This window comes from Ochlerotatus camptorhynchus, unplaced genomic scaffold (genome assembly GCF_037179485.1).
Source record: "Ochlerotatus camptorhynchus isolate MF236.1 unplaced genomic scaffold, CSIRO-AGI_Acam_v1.1 ptg000040l, whole genome shotgun sequence".
In the NCBI taxonomy this organism is placed as follows: Eukaryota; Metazoa; Arthropoda; class Insecta; order Diptera; family Culicidae; genus Ochlerotatus; species Ochlerotatus camptorhynchus.
The window spans coordinates 404,074-426,933 of NW_027040531.1; the positions used below are offsets into that span (position 1 = coordinate 404,074).

At 39.9% G+C, this 22,860-nt stretch overlaps 1 protein-coding gene and 1 non-coding gene across 2 annotated transcripts in view; one reads left to right on the forward strand and one right to left on the reverse strand.

Moving 5' to 3' along the window:
• Positions 1 to 22,860, reverse strand: part of LOC135713013 (neuronal acetylcholine receptor subunit alpha-7-like) — a 382,027-nt gene that overhangs the window by 319,138 nt on the left and 40,029 nt on the right. The window lies entirely within an intron of this gene.
• Positions 17,647 to 17,718, forward strand: TRNAP-AGG (transfer RNA proline (anticodon AGG)). The gene has a single exon. It is a non-coding gene; the product is annotated as a tRNA-Pro (tRNA).

Genomic DNA, 22,860 nt, shown 5'->3' on the forward strand with positions numbered 1-22,860 from the left:
ATGAAAATTTGGGTGGATTTAGTTCATAGTGCATTATTTACATCCTGCAAGTTTTAAAGTCCTGTGATCAAAACTCGCGGAAATGGAGTCGAAAGAACAGCTCGTGCGTGATAAAATCTTGCGCATTCATCACGAGAACAAGGATCTCTTGCATCGTTCCATCGCTAAAACGTTGGGAATCGCGAATTCCACGGTGTCGCGAGTGATTAAGCGGTTCGAGGAACGGTTGACCACCGATCGGAAGCCCAGAAAGGAAGGAAAAAGTATTCCGTACAACACCAAAAATCACAACCGCGTAGTTGGGGCCTTCAACCGAAATCCGAACGCCTCCGTTAGGGATGTGGCTAAGAAGCTGCACCTAAGCCGAAGTTTTGTCCAGAAGGCCAAAACTAAGGCTGGGCTTCGAACGTTCAAGGTACAAAAGGCCCCTAATCGCGACGAGAAGCAGAACAAGTCCGCCAAAACCCGTGCCAGGAAGTTGTACCTCAACATGCTGACGAAAGTTGAATGCTGCATCATGGACGACGAAACATATGTGAAGGCCGACTTCAAACAGATCCCCGGCAACCTGTTTTTCACGGCCAAGGATAAGTTCAGCGTTCCGGAGCATGTCCGCACTCAGAAGATGTCCAAATTTGCGAAGAAATTCCTGGTTTGGCAAGCCATCTGCACGTGCGGGAAGCGGAGTGCACCTTTCGTGACCCAGGACACGATGAACGGACAGGTGTACATAAAAGAGTCCTCTCCTGAAGGCCCACAACGTCCCAACAATCTTCTGGCCGGATTTGGCCTCATGCCACTACTCCAAGGACGTGCTGAAGTGGTATGCGGACAATAAGGTCAATTTCGTGCCGAATATATTCAACCCTCCCAACACTCCGGAGCTCCGCCCCATCGAGAAGTATTGGGCGATTATGAAGCAGCACCTTCTTAAACGACCTAAGGTAGTGAAGACAGTCGAGGAACTGAAGAAAGTATGGGTTTACATGCAAAAAACGGTTGATTCACAGGTTATGCAGAATCTTATGGCCGGGGTTAAGGCCAAGGTGCGGGCATTTGCGTATGGACTGTAAATAAAATACGAGTAAAATGGTAAAATGAAGTTTAATAGTTATTTCTCAATCCCTGAAAATTTGATGGCAATCGGATGAAAACTCGAATTTTGCGAATCAATTTTGTGTGTGGCAATTTCATCGTGGACACCCTTTAGGAAGATAGTCCAAAATGCCCCTTGGGGTTGAACGCTCAATGTGGACTTCAACAGGCAGCATTCCTAGTTCAGCATTTAAACTAGTAGGGGAAAAATCTACTTCGGCCTAATCGCCCATTCCCGGCCTATCGAGCACAAAATTGATATGGTTTCGGCGTGAACGTGTCAAACAAACGTTTGGTACAATGCTTTTATTCAATAACTGCAAGCCGAAGTGTTGAAGAACGTAAAATAATATATCGAAAACAAAAGGGTCACTTGAAGTGTACAAAAGGCGCACGCCAATTCACTTTTTTCCGTTCGATAGGCCAAAGAGAATCCCAATGGCGTTTTAATGGTTAATAGACCCAAAAAAAACCCGTAGGCCAAGTTGAGCCGCTAGAAGCAGTTTTGCATTTTCAACACAAAACGAATATTTCTCGACCCCTTATCACAACTAAAGGGCGAACACGAAATTATTGCGACACATTCAACAGGGCATAACTTTTTTACCATTCGGTAAAAATCAACCAAATTTTGCACACTTTCTCATTGATGTGTATTGTGTACATGCTGTCAAACTCGAAGTCGTGTTTTTTGATTCAACGAAAATGGAGGTGAACCAACGCGAGTTGAGAGAACAAATTCTTTCCAAACACCTGGAATTTCCTGACCTGTCGCACCGGCAGTTGGGAAAAATGTAGAACATGCATCATTCAACCGTCTCCAGAGTGTTGAAGCGGTTCCAGGAGCGGTTGACGTTGGACCACGGCAAAGGAGCTGGAAGAAAACCGGGACCGGAGAACAAAAAGACGGAGGGAAAGGTGAAGCGGATGATTAAAGCAAATCCCAACGTCTCAATCCGTGATTTGGCTAAAAAGATCGGCATGTCGCAGAGCTACGTCCAGAATGCAAAGAAGAGAGCTGGACTACATACATACAAGGTACAGAACTTCCCAAACCGCGATGAGCGGCAACAATCGACGGCTAAAACTCGGGCACGGAAGCTCTACGAGAAGATGCTGACAAAATATGGCTGCTGTGTGATGGACGACGAAACGTATATAAAAGCTGATTTTAAGCAAATTCCGGGGTTGGAGTTTTTCACCGGCAAGAGCAAGTTCGATGTGGACGACAAATTTAAGAAGAAGAAAATGTCGAAGTTCGCCTCCAAATTTCTCATTTGGCAGGCCATCTGCTCTTGCGGACTGAGGAGTGAGCCTTTCGTGACAAAGGGCACAGTAAATGGTGAGATCTACAAATCTGAGTGCCTCGAGAAGCGCCTTTTGTCGTTCTTGCAGCAGCACGACGAAGGTCCGCTATTTTGGCCAGATTTGGCATCATGCCACTATTTTAAAAGTGTCCTGGAGTGGTATGAGGTCAATTCTGTCCATTTTGTTGCAAAGGACATGAATCCGCCAAACTGTACGGAGCTGCGCCCGGTGGAGCAGTACTGGGCAATAATGAAGCGGGAACTTCGGAAGAGCAAGAAGACAGTCAAAGACGAGAAGGACATGTTAAGAAAATGGAAATAAAAACTGAGAAACTGGTACCGGATGACACTGTAAAGACTTTGATGGAGGGCATCAAGCGAAAATGCGTTCAATTTTACGCTCAAGGCTCCATCGATTAACTTTTCTTTTGATTTTTGAAGTAAATATATGTATAAAACTACCCTAAAATTTTGGTTTGATTCTAAACATTATAAGAAAATTGGCATGACATTTTCGGTGTCGCAATAATTTCGTGTTCGCCCTTTAACGGTACATATGGAAAGGAAAATAAATTTGGAAGTCATCTGTAATAATAACATTCCGTTTGGTGCTAAACTATGCTCGATTAAGAAAGACTAAGTGAGGGTTGTGCTTAATAGGCCGGAAATGGGGTAGTTAACCCTATATCTGAACAAAAAATACCAGGATTAGGAATGAAAAAGCTATGAAACATCGTATCGGGTGAAAACCCAATATCAGTGCTGGTGAATATAACGACTGTCTCGTGTCAGTGAAAAAACAGGTTCTCTCACCATCACGAGACGAAACTACCTACCATGAGCTTTCTTGTAATTGCCCAATGATCAAGCACTCATCATCTTTGACATCATCATTTCTAACTGATTTTGATTAATTTAGGCAAGCAACAGTAGGTAATCGGTAGAGTTAATACATGTTTAAGATTTCCGCGGACAAGTAACAATGATATCAATAAATGAGCTAGTAATTGTGATGGTCACAGCTCTGTCACATTTTGTCATGACAAAAAAATCAATGAGATTTTAAAAAAAGTTAAAGGTACGTAGGACTATGAGATATTTTTTTTTTTTTGCTGCTCCATTCAATAATATATGAATAACAAAATAAATATGTAGCTCAGAAATTGAAATCCAAAATAAATAAAATTAAGATTTTTTTAATTAAAAACAGTTCCTTTATTATTCATAATTAGGTTCCAAACATGTTCACCCAACTTTCGGAGACTTACTAATGTAATGGCAAAACAACTTTAGACATCAAAGTGCACCTGACATCACAAATCTGTATGTTGCAGAACTACAGTGGCCGAAATTCCTATAAGCGCATAACTGTGCACCATCCAATAGGTCTAATAAATCTGAATAAATTCGCTAAAAACAGCTACCTTCTATCTAGTTGAGCTTTCAAGTTAGAGCAAGTGAGTAAATGCGCTGTTCACCATCCAATAGGCCTTACCCAACAAACAATTTGAGCTGATTTAAGGCTGAGTAAGCAATTTTATAGCTGAAGAAGCATATTCTTGCCTGAATAAGCTCTTATCTTGCTTCCAATGTTTGTTTGGTATCCAGCTGAACAACGTTGATGAAGACCGCAACATTTCAGTCAAAATTGCGCGTGATATTGAGAGCGTATGGGAGCGGAAAAATATGAATTTGCTAATGATCATGCCATGACTGGTCCTCGGTCACTTTAGCCATGCCGAACATGCTCCAATACCCCCTGAGAAGTGACCTATTTTTGACAAGAATTAAAATTCATCATGTGATATTTCAAACTGCAAAATTTTTCAAAACTCGAACAGTGATTGAGAGTCCACGGCTACATTGACCATCTTGGAAATGATTCGTAGTTCTCGAGGAAGTAAACCGATCAGTGGAAGCCATATTGAGAGTCCATGCATTGACATACATTGATGCCACCGGACATTTTTCAGCTAGATCCAAAGCTTATCCATTTGACACCGTCTTCAACCAGAGGTTGCACAGACTGAACCACTCAACACTAGACAAAGGACAACAAATAACACCCAGTAGCCCAGTGGGAAATTTTCGGGTTGCGCTGTGGCTCTCGCAATACGCCGGAACGATGGGTGACGCCGCTAACCGCACAACCACGAAACCCACCCTTAATCGAACAGACTTGCATCGTCATGAGCTGCAGGTGGCGCCTCTCTTGCGTACTCTTCAACGAGTCTCTGTGATTTTCCAACCAGTCGAAAACACTCACCCTTAAGTCACTAGCAAGTACTCACCCTTACGTCAGTTACAAAAAAGTCCGGTATCACCCCAACATCGTCTCCAAGCTATTAATAGTCGCAAACCAACTGTACATCATATTCTCCAACATCTTCATATTCACCCACAAGCTCGTATTTTCCAACCTTCCCCAACTATTCACCAAATTTTCTCTGCATACCAAGTTGCAAAACCTACTTCTTTTATAAGTCCAATCGTTCAATCGATTTCCAGCTTCTCTTAATTCATCAATCTGCAATTAGCAGAAAAAAAAAAGATAAATTTCATAGAAGTTCTGGAAAACTCAGGTGAGCTCAACGAACTTCAAATAGCGTCAGTAGAGCTCTCTAAATTACACTGAACATCTCAAAACTGTTTTGCAAACATCATAGAAGTTCAGAGAGAACCTAAGATAACTTCAGAGAAGTACTGCGAACTTCAGCTAAGCTCTGCTACCCTAAGAAAGTCCTGTTCGTTCTGAAGATCCCAAGTAACAAATCTAGAGCTGCTTGGCTATATTCAAAATTTATAAAGGTTTTATTGCAGCTGCAACCATTACCTACAGCTTTATGACGGTCATATACAATGCAAGTCATGAAACATTCTTATAGCTATCTACAAAACCCCTATAAAACTAATTAAAAACCAACTGATGCTTATGCTATTTTCACTTATGAAAGGTTTTATGATTGCTCTGAAGTATAAAAAAAAAGTAATATTAATTGCCCTTATAAAACCAAAAAATAAATCCTTTTATTGCTTTATAAGTAAGCGCAATAAAACTTGTTGGCCATGAAACAGTTATTTTAAACAATTATAAGCATTCAGTTGCAATTTGTCAGAAATGTAAATAGGTGGTTTATTTTTAAAACATAGAAAAGAATCAAAACTTTCCGGTACTTCCAAGCGGAGCGCAAAGAAAATCAACAAAATTGTTGGCATGAGCATGAAAACATTTCGTGTATACGTATACGCGACGTAGTGTGCGTAAGAAAAACGTCAGAAATCTCCATGATTCTTCCGTTCTCGTTCGCATATACAATGGTGACAGTCCTAGGGCAAAAAGGTTGAAATCACGCATAACTTTTCATAAAGGTTAATGTACCATTCAAAACTTATCTAAATGTTTGTAAAACTCATCGATTGCACCCTTAGAATAGGAATATACATTTGCCCTCAAATAAAAAATTGAATTCAAGCTGAACATTGCATTAGGTCCTAAGTAATTTTGACAGATTCTCTTCGTCGACTTTCTCTTTGCATCCCCACGGTCATGTAAAGACATTCCCAGGTATTTTCAGCACATAAATCGATAAAAGAAGCTTTTATCTATCATCCAATACAACAAACACATCAAGAAACGGTTCTGTGAATAAGTTATTAACGAAAGAGAAAGTCGACGAAGAGAATCGATCAATGTTACTTAGGACCTAATGCAAAGTTCAGCTTGAATTGCTCTTCACGCTAACTTGAAAGTACCCATTAATTGTTGAAAAAGACCCATTTTGAAGAAAAGTGGCTTAACTCATTAAATGAGTAAATTTTTTACCCATTAATGAGTATCTGTTACCCATTAATGAGTAATTGTTAATCATTAATGGGTAACAGATACTCATTAATGGGTAAAATTGTTTGATCATTAATGAGTTAAGCCACTTTTCTTCAAAATGGGTCTTTTTTTACTCATTAATGAGTACTTTCAAGTTAGCGTGTTGTAAAAAGAGAACAGTTCTCGTAATAAAATCATGCATTATGCTTTTCTGTTCTGCTTTCATCCTATGCACACTGGGCCAGGAATGCAACCTAGCGGAGCAAAATTAATAACTCCGAAACGAAGCATTTCCGCGACTTGGTGTCTTCGGCAAAATTTCTCGTCATAATAAGGACCATCTATTGACATAAACAAATAGTTCAAAACTCTTCCGCAAAGATGGTGTCACAATCTAACTTCTTTCTCTGACGTTTTGAAAGAGCTGTTCATTTTGTCAAGATAAACAACTTTGCCCAAGACATCAAGTCTCCAAAACGTCAGAGAAAGAAGTTAGATTGTGGCACCATCTTTGCGGAAGAGTTTTGAACTATTTGTTTATGTCAATAGATGGTCCTTATTATGACGAGAAATTTTGCCCAAGACACCAAATCGCGAAAATGCTTCGTTTCGGAGTTATTAATTTTGCTCCGCTAGGTTGCATTCCTGACCCAGTGTGCAATGTAAGCATTAGACATTTTAAGAAATTGCGCTTGGTGTTTTTCTTGCCTGCAGTCCTCTGTCGCCATATTGTCATTATGAAAATGACATTAGCCTTGGAATAAAATCCAAGAAATTTCAATAAAATAATGGCTAAATAAGAGATCCGAAATGATTTCCAGTGTGCTTTGGTATGAATTTATGTATTGAGATCTATTTTCTGTAAAATTAAGGTGATTCCATCAAAGTCTTTTGATTTCTGAAACAATCTTTTTTGTTAACTTGAATTATTTTGGAGGCGCATTTATTTAACGCTCATATTATCTCAATATACACGATAACATTTCAAGCGCATATGTTTTGGAACTTCTAAAAAGTAATAAGATTTTCACTAATGTCGCCATGAAACAAAATTGATTGCATGGTGATCTTGACACCAACACTCAAACCTATTTTTACCGCTAAAGATTTCCATTTGGAAAAAAAAAAGTTTCAGCAGAACAGAACAACAACAAGCTGATTTATGGCGGTTGCTTTGAAGCCAATAAAAATTAAATTGGCTTTATAACTGATTTTCACCAAAGCGTAATAAAACTTCTTGGATACAATATTACTCTTATAGAGGCTATGAGAACCTTTTGTAGAGTATGAGGCTTTCTGACAAAAGGTTTTAAGACAGTTTTATTGTGATTCTCAAACATGCTTTATGAACCTTATCTAGAGTGATCCACTAAGCTGTATGACGATCTTATAGCGGTTATCAAAAGGTTGTGCTGGAGCTATTAATTTTATTGGCGGTTTTATAAAATTGATCTCAATAACCACTAATAGAGTGCAATAAAACAAGAAATGCTACTTGGGATGTCTGTGGTTTTACAAACATTCGAGTACTCTTACAAATTTCCTGTAAACTTCAGAGAGGCTATGCATACTGCAGAGATTTTAACTTCAGTCCTATTCTGCGTAGTGTGAGATGTGAGGTAACTCGCTGTCCTGATGAAGTAACTTGTCACCTCAGACACCTTATACATGATCTTTGAAGATCACTAGATTAACCTTGAAGTTCGCAAAATTCGGAGAAGCTCTCAGAAATTTATGGCGTTCGAACAATTTCTCTGAAGATCACAAAAGAACTATGGAGTGCACTGAACTTCTTAAGAGTTTACAATACCTCCTTGAAGATCGCAGAACTACACCTAATGAGCTTGAAAGAGTTCCTATGCAGTATATGAATGATCTGATAACTTCAAGGGAAGTTCTCTGAACTTCTGGCGAAATTATCTGAACTTCAGGCGAAATTCTCTGAATTTCACTAAAATTCTCTGAAGTTCACAGAACGTCTAAAGAAAAGTTTGCAAAACGCATAATTTCCGAACAAATTTTCACAGAACTTCCGACGAAAAGTATACAGAACTTCCAACGAAAAGTTTACTGAATTTCTCTAAAGTTCAGAGTACTTAAAAGAATCCCTAAAGTTCACAATACAGAGAACTACCGACAAGAAGTTAAGATAATTTCCGATCAGAGGATCATAGATCTTCTGATGCGAAGTCTATAGATCTTCCGATGACAAGCTAAGGGAACTTCCGACAAGATGCATAGAGAACTTCCAACGAGGCGTTCAGATATTTTACGAGAAGTTCACAGAACTTCATTTAAGTTCTCGTAAGTTTTGAGGCGAAGTTCAGAGAGCTTCTTACGAGAGGTTCTGCTGTTCAGAAGATGTTCATAGTACGTCCGACAAGAAGTTCATTCAAAAGAGCAGCATAAATAATCAGAAGCATAATCCATCCCGAACAGGCAACAAGTTTCTTGGCAAACATGGAACATACAATAGGGTAAATAGGATGTTGCAGGAAAGCCCGTTGTACGGATTCATATTATTGCCGACACTTTCAATCACTTGCTGCTTTCTCTCGAACAACATGCGTATAACTTTTTCGAATTTATTTGCTGCAGCCGAACGGATTGTCCAGGAAGATGATGAAGATGATTGAAAAATTTTGCACCCGCGGAAGGACGTTCCGATTGGGACCAAGCCATAACAAACTTTCCGGTAGCTGCGGTTGGAACAGCTGCAGCGAATCGAACTCCGCAAACATAAACAGAAAAATTACATTTGATGCTCGTGCATATGTGCACAGATAAAAATTCTGAATTTTAATTGTGATGTAAACATTCATTCACGTAGACTTGTATTTCATTTCATGCAACCGAGCAATTAGCAAATAATGTTGTTTACAAAGATGGGCTTTTGTATACAATCACAATATTGGCTACAAGGCATGAGATGTGTCAGAACTTTACATGATATATAATATAAACGTATATGATATGTGACGCTCCATTTATGTGCATCATATTGAACAGAAATTTACACTACTTTTTCGAACTGTGTGTGTTCTTTATGAAAATACAACATTTTTCTAATACAACTTTGAAGATTACAATGCCAGATCGAAAAATAGTTATAATCAAGATTTCAATGGGCCGTTATAAACGGTTTTAGGATAATTTTTCAAGCTATTATAAGAGTTGTCAAGCCGGTTTAAAGTTTGGCTACTAAATATGAGGCTAATTTTGGCGTTTTTACATATTTAAAAGCAATTCTATCATTATGGAGCCATTTGTAGTTTTAATACTATTTGATTGGTTGATAGCTACAAATGCGTTGCCAAGAACCTTTAAAAGTTTTCAGAACTTTTTTGAACATTTAAGACTGAACTTTGATTTACCTTTTTTATATGTTAGCGGTTTGGTGAAATACCTCATTTTGTTTTTGTTTTTTTTTTCGTTTAAAGTGAATCATGCAGTTTTAAGGTTTATTTTTACATTGTTAAGTTCTTCTCGAGTGTTTAACGTCATTTGTACCCAACAACATCTGTATTCAATGTTGGTGGGTCGTGAGTTTATAAAATTTCTCAAAGTGAGTCACAAAATAAAAATTTGAAAACGGGTATTTTTGAGTATTTATGAAGTAACATAAGATATATCCTGTGAAAAATGTGCATCAAATTTTGATTTTTTCTCAGAGATGTATTTGAAATTTAAACAGAGGATCAAGTTTGTTCATTATCCCGTAATGAACACTTGAAAAAAGGAGTCATGCATTTTGCAGAAGAAAAACTAAGTTTTTATTTTTTTCTTAAAATAATTCATTTGTTGCGAATAGCTAAACTAATTCTCAGCTATATGTTTACAGTGTGTGATCATTATAATTTTTTGAATAGGCATATTAAACTACCATCACAGATGTTTTTGTAAGGCGTTAAATTCACTGACATGCTGATTAACGGTTATTAACGCTGCCTTTTCGGTTAACGGTGCAGACCACTGGACATGACCATGTCCGGTCTAGGAATTTTTCAGGTTGGAAAATTTCTCGACTTCCCTAGGCATAGAGTATGATTGTACTACTTACTAATGCAAAGAGAATACAGACTTAGAAAGCTCTCAACTGACAATTGTGAAAGTACTCAAAGGTACTATATTGAAAGTTGGCGTAAAGCCGTAAGTGAGGACGTAATAAAGCCAGGGGGGATGAATGAGATTTTGCGATAGCTGTTCATCTAAGTAGAGAGACGGACAAAAAAATCGCTATAATTGTGTTACTTATTTTTTTTTCCAAAATTGAACAATTTGGAAAAATTTCATTGATTCTGAGACATTTAGAAATTGTCGAGATCCTACATGTAATTTCAAGGTTTTGGTTTGAACACAGAAACAAACTCAAGATGTAAAGAGATTTGGAAACATTAAAAAGATTATGGGATCACCAAAACCCAAAAGTTGAACATGCTGTGTAAGCTGATCTACATTGTTTATTTGCAAGAGATGTTTCGAGTCACTTCATGAATTATATGAAGGCTTTTGACCTGGAAACACAAACTGTATTCGTTTAATTTTATTCAAACTCGACTGGATTCCCATTAAATAATTTTAACACAACCAAACCAATTTGATCATCTCGACTTACCAGGATAACTTTACATTGCAGGGGAAGGCGAAATCGTCCAGTTAGCAGATACTACATCGCACATTAATTACCGTAATTAGCTGAATCGCGATAATTAGTAGCACGAAAACGCTCTTTCCTCGCTGAATAAATTGTGTTTCTACCTTTGCATGGTAGCTTTCGCACCCATCGCCTTCCCCACCGGTTTCCACCTCTCTAGCACTGTTCCACCGGAAAAGGTTTCAAAATCAGCCCCTCACATCACAGCCCGAAACATTACACGCCAAAAGTAGGTACGTATCGTCGTCCTATGGAATTACATCCCACATTTCAAGTGCAAAACTTCACCAACCAGCACGGCACACATTCTTCGCCTCCTCCGGAAAGAAATTTTCTTCCACATTTTCCATGCCAGTTGAAACATAGTGTTTCATTTGGAACATCATGAAAATTGTCACGGTGGTGTCCAAACCACCATCCGAACGCCCTTTCCCCCCACACTTGCTGCCCCCTCACTTCCCCCACAACAGCTGAGTAAATATCATTCAAGACCCTAAGGTATATACATTTTGTCTTACTCCGAAAGAGCGCAGTGCGAGAAAAAAAAGTCCTGAAAACTAAACCCCATTTTCGCATGCCACCCACATACAAACTCGCCGACCGGGTCCTTATCTCCGCTGCCACCCGCACAGTTTCATATCTTTCACGCTCATTTTCCCTTTGACGCGTTGGTCCTCCTACCGAGGTACCTACCTAGCGTATGTTGCTGACTGAAACCATTATTGCTGTTGCTGTTGTTGTTGATGATGATGTTCTTATGGAACAGGGAAAAAAGAGTGTCCTTCAACACACTCTCCTACACAGCTACTCATGCGGATCTCCAAGCAAACATGTCATGGACGGAAAAAGAGGAGGAGGAGGAAGGGAGGAACGGGCACAGCATGGTACACAATGAATAACATATGTGTAAAGTCTTGTTCCGTATGTTCTTTCGTATGATGGAGCCCGATTGGACAGTAGAAGGCGGTGCTTGTGTGTCACTGGAAAGATTTTTTTTTTTTATGAAGAGGCTTTCTTGAAAATCGAAAGAAATCACTTGGCTGTTGCATACATTTAGGCTGATGGCGAGCTGACCAGCAAAAGGAATAACAATTATTAATCGAGTTATTTTGTAAGCAATTTATTTTACCATTTCACGGGCACACATCTGGCGATCTACTTAATGGACGAAATTCAAAATTGATCTACATGTCTGCTGCAGAGAAGCAAGCATCTCATTTAATGTTCAGGTCTGTATGCCTTCTTATTTTCTTGGCAAGATCAGTGCCAATGAAAACGCAAAGTTGATAGATTCCATGAACCTTAATGATTTACTAAAATTAATTATAAGTATTTCGGTCCCAGCTGGTCCAAAAATCCAGGCAACTGTTTGCTAAATGTTTTTGTTTAATCATTTTCAACAATTCTAGATAGAGCTGGAATTAGGGCGTAACAGCTTTTGTAAAAAATGGCTTCTATCGATGATTTCTGGAAACTCAAGGCACGCCCACGCAGAACAGCATAAGCATCGGATAGGGGAAATCTTTCCCTACCTGATGAGGATGTTGGTTTGCGTGGGCTAACCTTGAATTTCTAGAAATTATCGATATGAGTCATTGTTTACAAAAGCTGTTAGGCCCTGATTCCAGATCTAACTAGAATTAATCTTAAAACCTTAAAGCTTGAATCATTTACTATCGGAACGCACTGTTTAAATATTTTAATGCAGTGCTCCAAGCGGTCGAATCTGTTATGTTTTGACAGCAGTTTGTTTTGAAATGTTTCCGATTCATTTTGTTTAACCCTCCGTCACTCGTGCCAACTTTTGTAACACGAGTACTCACCGCACTCGCGCGTTGTTCTTTGTACAACAGTGTGAGTTTTCCATTGTCATTTTGCAGCCGAGCTAGCAATCGATATGAAAACTTTTATCACAGTTAACTCCCACAAAATGCGGATAATAGAGAAAATGTGAATGGAAACCGCGTAAACGGTGTCCATACTACGTGGGATTTGACTTAATTGACTACAACATGGAAAATCTCGAGATCCTGACCAGATAGAAAGTTACTGTCTTGGGCAAAGTTGTTCTAGAGATCATAACCTTTTTGCTGGTGGAGAGTAGTTCAGAACTTTCTTACTACGTAGCGCTAGAATGTCGTTGACAAAGTTGTTGATGAGATCAAGGCCTATTTCTTGGTACACAATAGTTCAAAAAAAAATCAATACGCGGCGCTAGTATACACGTGAAATTCTCATATAAAATAACTCGAGATTCTGACCAGATAGAAAGTTAGTGTCTGCGGCAAAGTTTTTCAGGAAGTCAAGATCTTTTCGTTGGAGGAGTAGTTCAGAAAATTCTCACTACGTGGCGCTAGTATATACTTGCAATTTTCGTATATACAATAGCTCGATATCCTGAGCAGATAGACAGTTACTGTCTTTGGCAAACTTGTTCAGGGGGTCAAGTATTTTTGGCTGGTGGACAGAAGTTCAGAATTTTCTCACTACGCGGCGCTAGTATACACGTGAAATTCTCATTTAAATTTCTCGAAATCCTGACCAGATAGAAGGTTACTATCTTAGGCAAAGCTGTTCAGGAGATCATAGCCTTTTTGCTGGTGAACAATAGTTCAGAATCTTCTCACTAGGTAGTGCTCGTATACATCACTAGATCCTGACCAGATAGAAAGTAAATGTCTTTGGCAAAGTTGTTCAGGAAGTCAAGATCTTTTTGTTGGTGGACAGTTGTTCAGAATTTTCTCACTACTCGGTGCTAGTATACACATGCAATTCTCACATATACAATAGCTCGAAATCCTGAGCAGATAGAAAGTTACTGTTTTCGGCAAACTTGTTCAGGGGGTCAAGACTTTTTGGCTGGTGGACAGTAGCCAAGCATTTTCTCACCACGTGGTGCTAGTAAATGTGTACAATTCTTGCGTATGCTATAGCTCGAGATTCTGAATAGGTAGAAAATTACTATCTTGGAAAAAATTGTTCATGAGGTCAATGCCTATTACTTGGTGCACAATAGTTCAGAATTTTTACACTACGTGGCTTTAGTAATTCTCACATGTAAAATATCTCGAGTTTTGATCTGATAGATAATGCTAGTGGACAGTATTTCAAAATTTTCTCACTACGTAGCGCTAGAATACACGTGAAATTCTCGCATGTGGTTTGATTCGAGATTACGACCAGATGGAAAGTTACTGTCTTCGACAAAGTTGTTCAGGAGGTCAAAGCCTATTGCTTGGTGTACAATAGTGGAGAATTTCCTAAGTGGCGCTAGTAAACACGTGAAAGTTTCACATATGAAATTTCACGAGATCCTGACCAAATAGAATGTTACTGTCTTCGGTAAAGTTGTACAGGGAGCCAAGGCTGGTGGACAGAAATTCAATTTTTTTTTCACATCATTGCACTTATATACACGTGCAATTCTCGCTTTCGATATATTTCGAGACCTGCTAAACTGTGATCGGCAAAGTTGTCCAGGAGATCAAAACTTTTTCTTTAGTCGACAGTACAGAATTTTTTGTGACAGCCTCCCCTTTGCCCCTACCATTGATACCATTCAAATAACCTAAAGAGATCAAAACTTCGACGTAAAATGAGAGAGCTTTGAACAAAACACATTTGCATGTTCACCATCCGGAAGAACTTTGCCGCATGTACAACTTTGACGATGACAGTCACTTCCTGACCTTAAGCTATAGAATAAACAAATATTTTACATGCACACTAGCGCCGCATACCGAAAATATTCTGAACTATTTACTGTTAACCAGCCAAAAAGCTTTGATCTCCTAAACAACTTTGCCGACGACAGTAATTTTCTAGCTGTTCGGGATCTCGAACTGTAGCATATATGAGGATTGCACGTATATACTAGCGCAGGGCAGTGAGAAAATACTGAACTACTGTTCACCAGCCAAAAGACCTTGACCTCATGATCAACTTTGCCGAAGACAGTAACGTTCTATTTGGTCAGGATCTCGAGATATTTTATACGTGAAAATTTCTTTTTTTTTACTAGTGCCGCGTAGTGAGAAAATTCTGAAATATTGTGCACCAAAAATAGGCTTTAACCTCCTGAACAACTTTGTTCAAGACAGTAACTTTCTATCTGGTCAGGATCTCGAGATATCGAGCGCTACGTAGTGAGAAAATTTTGAACAACTGTCCACGAGCAAAAATTTTGTGATATCCTGAACAACTTTACCGACGACAGTAATTTTCAATCTGTATACTAGCACCGTAAAGTGAGAAAGTTCTGAACAACTGTCCACCAGCCAAAAGACCTTGACCTCCTGAACAACTTTGTCGTAGACAGTAACTTTCTATCTGATCAGGATCTCGAGACATAGCATATGCAAGAAGTGTACATGTATACTAACGCCACGTGGTGAGAAAATACTTAACTGCTGTTTACCAGCCAAAAAGTCTTGACCCCTTAAACAACTTTGCCGAAGACAGCAACTTTCTAGCTGATCAAGATCTCGAGCTATTGAATATGGGAGAAAGGCACGTATATACTAGCGCAGCATAGTGAGAAAATTCTGAACTTTTGTCACCCAACAAAAAGATCTTGACTTCCTGAAAAACTTTGCCGAATACATTTACCTTCTACCTGGTCAGGATCTAGAGATATTTTATATGCATACAGTTCCACATGTATAGTAGCGCCACAAAGTGAGAAAACTCTGAACTACTGTCCACCTATGAAAAAGCCTTGACCTCCTGAACAACTATGCCAAAAACAGTATCTTTCTATGTGGTTGGGAACTCGAGATATTTTATTTGAGAATTTCACGTGTATACTAGCGTCGCGTAGTGAGCATTGTTTAGGTGTTTACTGTAATCAAAGTTTAGCTTGTTTAGATCAAAACAAGTTTTTTTGATGAATTCTCGTTGGTTTCAGATCGATTTTTAACTCACCAACAAAATGGCAATGGAAAACTCATGTGTGTTGTACAAAGTACAACAGCGCGAGTAACGGAGGGTTAAAACTAGGGTTAAAAGAAGTTATACTTGATGAAAGCCGCGAACCGAAAATTAATTTTGGACGCCCGCTTGGAAAATCCAACGTGGTCAGGTTCAAAAATCACGAAGTCGTTGAAATTGGCTAAATCGACCGTGTGCAGTGTTCTCAAACGTTTTCGTGAGCGGCATACTATCGATCGGCAGGATCGGTTAGGGCAAACCCAGAGCTGTTGGATTATGATATCGCTAAGAAATTGTGACAAGTCACTCTGTTCCTTCACTCAGTGCAGAGTATTCCTTCCATAAATGGGGTTTAATATATGTACTTGTATAGAGTGAAAATCACAAATAAAACCTTAGCTAGTTAGACAGGGACTTAATTAAAACTAAAATAATAAAAATAAGAGTTACATAAATAATATAATTTTGACAAATAAATAAATACTTAAACTAGGTTTTATCGAAGACTACATATCAAGAAGACTGGCAACTTTGCCTGAATCCAAGAGACAGAGAAAGTGGAATCAAAGCATAGAAAAATGAGCAAATACACATAACTTTTTTTCAGGGGATGGAACCTTTGCTATCCAATTAGGGCTAAAATTGCAATAAATCGCCATCCATAAGCAAATTATGTGTCTTGGTTTCTCCTTTATTTTCGCAAACCTCCCAGAGTGTGGTTAGAGTCACTTGTGGGCTGAGCGGGCGTAACAAAAGGGATTGTTACAACATTCAATGCCAGCCAAAGCACCGTCAGAAGGATTCGTCAGCGATCGATCTTTTCGGGCCAGTAAGCAACCAAACAGGACACTGAAGCAGCATCTAGTGGCCAAAAGACGTGCCCAGAAGTTGTACAATGAGGTTCTTACAAAGTATGAAGGATGCATCCTCATGGACGACGAAACGTACGCGAAGATGGATTGTAGGGAGCTTCCCGGACAAAAGTTCTATAAAGCCACTGGTCAAGATGATGTCCCTAGCAAGTTCAAATTCGTTTTGAAGAAAGCTTATGATCTGGAAAGGTATTTGCCGCCTGCGGACAAAAACTAAGGTTTTCGTGACAAACAAGACTATGGATTTCAAAATGTACTAGCAGCAGAGCCTGAAAAAAAACGTATTCTTCCGTTATGGCTCACAATGGACCTGTAAAGTTTGACCTTATTTGGCATGCTGCCACTACAGCGGAGAAGTTATACAGTGGTATCGAGACAACAGGGTAGATTTCTTCAAAAAGGGCATCAATCCACCCAACTGTCCTCAGTTCCACCCAATTGAGAAATATTGGGCAATTGTCAGACAGAAGTTGTAGAAGAGTGGAAAGGTGCCTCGGGATGCGACAGAGATGAAGAGATGATGGAACAAAACGCCCGCTCAGGTTAGCCAACAGAATATCCAAAATATGATGAGTTGTATTCGAAGAAAAGATCGAGATTTCATCAAAACCAAATGGGAATAGTTCTTTTGCTATTTTTCCATTAAAGTACAATAAATGACCATCATTTTAAGTACTTAACATTTTTATTTCATTAAGATGGTTCCGAGATACATCTGTTGTTTTGCGTCCAGATATAAATGAGTCAACGTTTATGATACAATAATAATATTTAATTATCCTCTAGAATTATGTTGCATGATCGATGCAATATTGAATAAAAAAATCAATAAAAAAAAAATAAAAATGAGTCCACAACGGTAGGTATCTGATCTGATAGTTTGAATACTTTGTTTGCACGAAATTTCAACCAATAATTGAATTGTTGATCGAGACATGACGTTAGTTCAAAGGGGAATTTTCATCGGGTTCGTTGGTCTAGGGGTATGATTTTCGCTTAGGGTGCGAGAGGTCCCGGGTTCAAATCCCGGACGAGCCCACGAAATTTTTTTTATAGACTAGACGGCTTTCATGCTCCTAAGAATCACAACCTGTAACACCATGTTAAATAAAGGAATTAAATAAAGAAGAAGAAGAAACAGTTCCCTGCAGAACATCGTCCCCTAAATAAGAAAACCACAAACGATGGCTGCACAATATTGCTAGCCACATACAGGGCCAAAACCTGGAACTATCGGAAGTGGAAAAGAAGCACATCGTGCTGGTCATCAAGGAGGCGCATACCACACGGGTTTGGATGACATTATCACCACCTTCAGTGTAGTAAATGCCTTCGACCTACTCCGGTTCCGTTACAACGAAGTGAACAAAAATTTCCTGCCAGACAGTGGGAACCCAAGCCTGCTGCCGAGGCCCAGCTATCAAATAGGAGCACACCCGAGACTGGTACCAGATTTCGGTTGACCCTGAGAAAGATCGAAACCTTGCCATAGGGCTGATGAGACCGTTTGCTAAGATGAACAAGAATATAATTTGAAGAGGTGCTTTCTGACACTACACACTTAGAAAAAAATATGTAAATTTAGGTGCTCTGAAACTGACATATACGACCGTCAATTTTGACATAAAGTTAAGTCATATTAGACACGAAATTCAGCTAAATCAAACGTACTTTCGAACTTTCAGTCTCGGAACACTTAATTTTACATTTATTTTATTTTATTTTATTTTATTTTTATTTAATACATCCATCTGACAATAAGTCTTAATGAACCAGAAGCCATAACAAATACTAAATGTATCTGGAGTTAATAATACGTCTCTGGAATTGAGCAGCAGGTTCCCCAAACTCGAACAACTCTTCAACTGTAGAAAACGTGCGAATCATACTCGTAACAGGTTCATGTTGTCCAAAAGAAGAGCGGTGTGAGTCTTGACGCAATAGGAACGTTGAGCGTAGAAATCTGCTTGGCGCACGAAAGTTCAAGCAAGAGAGTAAGTGGGTAGAGTCAATTTCACCACTTAATAACTTCGCGACGAATGTTGCCTGTTGAATTTGTCGCCGTCGTTGTAACGTGTCCATGCTTAGCAAGCGACATCTCTCAGCATACGGAGGTAAGTTTAGTGGATCTCTCCAAGGAAGTTGTCTTAATGCTCGACGAATGAATGTTTTTTGGATACGTTCTATTCTGATGTTCCAGGAAAGTTGGTAGGGAGTCCAAACAACAGATGCAGTCTCGATAATCGGACGAACGAGTGAACAGTACAGTGCTTTTAAACAGTACGGATCCGAAAAATCTCTTGAGATTCTTGATATAAAACCAAGCTGACGATTAGCCTTAGTGATTACCATTGAACGGTGTAAGTCAAACGTAAGTTTAGGGTCCAGCATTACACCTAGGTCGCTTACTTGTTCTACTCTTTCTAGTACAAATCCATCAATTGAGTAATCGAATACGATTGGCGTTCTTGTGCGATTAAATGTCATGACCACACATTTTAATATACTGACGGAAAGCTTGTATAAGCGGCACCAATCAACAAATTGGTATAACATTGCTTGGAGCTGACGGCAATCCTCGACGTTCTTGACAACAATGTATAGTTTGAGATCATCGGCGTATATGAGCACACAACCACTCGGCAAGAGGAGCGTCACATCGTTGAAGAAGATTGTGAACAGCAATGGTCCTAAATTGCTGCCCTGGGGAACACCGGAGGTTGCAGCAAATGGTGATGAAGTGCACGAACCCAGCTTGACACGAAGTGTTCTGTTGGAAAGATATGATTTCAGCCAATCAACCAAACCATCCGAAATTCCCAGGTGAGACATTTTCCGAAGAAGAATACCATGATCGATGCAATCGAATGCCGCTTTCAGATCGGTATAAACGGTATCAACTAGAGCCCTATTTTCCAAGTGATTTATACATGTTGAGGTGAACTCCAGCAAATTTGATGTAACTGAGCGTCCTGGCATAAATCCGTGTTGCGTTGCTGAAATGTAGCTCTTGACATGAAAGAAGATAGCATCGTTCACAATGATCTCGAATAATTTTGAAGCTGCAGATAGACTTGTTATGCCACGATAATTTGTCACGTCACGTTTGTCGCCCTTCTTATGGACAGGGAACATAAAGGAAAGTCTCCATATTTCGGGGAAAACTCCTTGGTGCAACGAAGCGGTAAAGATGCGACCTAGGGGATCAGCTAAAACAGCAACACAGCGGCAAAAAATGATTGCAGGTACACCATCAGGACCCGGTGAAACAGATTTCTTCAACTTCCTAACAGCTTTAACGACATACATATTGCTAACCACAAATGTACGCAAATCGATGAGACCCTCAGGAACATTGCAAGCCGCTCTTTCTACTTCATCTGCGTTGGCGGCTGAATCCGAAAAAACAGAACTGAAGTGGCGGGAAAATAGATCACACGATTCGAGCATAGAAGTAGACTCCAAATCGCCAAAAAATACGGATGAAGGAATATTCGACGATTTTCGCTTGGAGTTCACAAACTTCCAGAAGCTCTTGGGATTTCTACGTAAATTGGTCTGGACACGCAAGACATATGACTTGTATAGGGTTGAATTAAGCTTACGATAGGCGTTGCAAGAGCGATGAAAATTGCGTTTCGTTTCAGAAGTTCGATGTCGGCGAAGTTTACGCTGCCAGGAATTTTTATCGCGTTTCAAAAGCCGCAGGAGAGGAGAACTCCAAGCAGGAGATATAGGAGGTTTTCGTCTTGGAGTGTTATCGGTGAGCCAATTTCAAATTATGTTGCAAAATTGTGCTGCCATATCGTTGACGTCATTTGTTGCCAGAATACTGCTCCAATCACAGCTCATCAGGAACTCGTTGAGCATGACGAAGTCGATTTTTGAGTAGTCGAGCGTATGTTCACCAGCATCAAGGGATTCCACACGGTCAACACAATCGGATTGAGTTGGTAAGGAGAATAAAATCGGTGGATGATGCAAATCAATAGCCAGCAATGGGGACACCGCTTCGTTAACTACAATGTTGCAATCGGAATCACAGAAAACCAAATCTAGGATGCGCCCCAGGTGATTGCGAATAGAGTTGTATTGCCGGATATTCAGGAAGCTCGTTCCATCCATCAGGGCAGCACTGGCAGCAGACGTCGTGGAAGGATCAAGGTTTAAGATTCCATCATCAAGACAATCCCATGCTATGTGTGGTTGATTGAAATAGATTAAAGTCAGTACCAAAAAGTTGCAGTGAGTTGATGCTGTCGTCAAGGCCCGTTTCTATCAATATGATGACATCGTAATTGCAATCACATACCGCTACAACCAGGTCGTCAATTTTGGTTCTTAGACCACGTACGTTTTGGAAGTAAAGCCAAACATCGTTGTCACCAGCAATTCCACAACTGTTGTCACGAGATGCCGGCGTGTAGGAATTTTCGGCGCGTCCCGACATAGGTAGGGGACGTTCAAGGCGTTGTCCATGTTGGCTGGAGATACTCCCGGCAGAACAAGTGGGTGATCTGAGGAGGGAATCATCATCAGGCAGGAAATTATGAAAATTATGTTGATACTTGCCTAGACAAGCAAGCTGGAAGACCTCTTCTCGCACATCAGACACAGGGCCGACATCTTTGTTTACGTCTTTTCCTTTATGTCAAAGATGGATTCCGTCACGTGTAAGATTAAGTACTCCACGATTCCAGCAAAATTTACGTCATCCTAATGATAATTTGCCAGCCGAACGCTTCTAAGACTGCAAAATATTTAAAACCGCGAACCAGTCATTTACCAACCAGTTTGATACAATTTACTGGAACACCCAGCAAAATATTTCAGATTACTGATTTCCAGTAAAACATGATTTTGCTGGACATCATCCAGCAATTCGTTTTGCTGGAACTTAATGTCAAAATTGGGTGTGTAAGATTGCCCTCCCCTCCACTGGAACTTTATCCACTGCCAGATTTGATCGGACCCTTCCCGTGAAAGTTATGAGGGGTCGTAGAGTTCTCTTCATCTCTCTTAAGTAAATGTTGGACTAACATTCCTTTCCCATCCCCATCAGTTTCAATGACGTGACCAGGACTGTTCTAGTCTGTTGGAAGAAAACACATATTTTACCTAAGAGGTAATGATTACTACCTAACAGTACTGAATGGAGCTCCTAGGTGTGTCTTCATCTCAACAACAGATTGGTGCTCGTACCACCTACCCATTTGAGCAACTCGATCTATGCTACAAACTTAGAAAAAATCATGTAAATAAAAGTGCTTTGAGACTGACATATACGAGCGCCAATTTTGACATAAAATGGAATCATAATAAAGGGTGTCCACGATGAAATTGCCACACACAAAATTGATTCGCAAAATTCGAGTTTTCATCCGATTGCCATCAAATTTGCAGGGATTGAGAAATAACTATTAAACTTCATTTTACCATTTTACTCGTATTTTATTTACAGTCCATACGCAAATGCCCGCACCTTGGCCTTAACCCCGGCCATAAGATTCTGCATAACCTGTGAATCAACCGTTTTTTGCATGTAAACCCATACTTTCTTCAGTTCCTCGACTGTCTTCACTACCTTAGGTCGTTTAAGAAGGTGCTGCTTCATAATCGCCCAGTACTTCTCGATGGGGCGGAGCTCCGGAGTGTTGGGAGGGTTGAACATTTTCGGCACGAAATTGACCTTATTGTCCGCATACCACTTCAGCACGTCCTTGGAGTAGTGGTATGAGGCCAAATCCGGCCAGAAAATTGTTGGGACGTTGTGGGCCTTCAGGAGAGGAAGCAGCCGCTTTTGGAGGCACTCTTTTATGTACACCTGTCCGTTCATCGTGTCCTGGGTCACGAAAGGTGCACTCCGCTTCCCGCACGTGCAGATGGCTTGCCAAACCAGGAATTTCTTCGCAAATTTGGACATCTTCTGAGTGCGGACATGCTCCGGAACGCTGAACTTATCCTTGGCCGTGAAAAACAGGTTGCCGGGGATCTGTTTGAAGTCGGCCTTCGCATATGTTTCGTCGTCCATGATGCAGCATTCAACTTTCGTCAGCATGTTGAGGTACAACTTCCTGGCACGGGTTTTGGCGGACTTGTTCTGCTTCTCGTCGCGATTAGGGGCCTTTTGTACCTTGAACGTTCGAAGCCCAGCCTTAGTTTTGGCCTTCTGGACAAAAC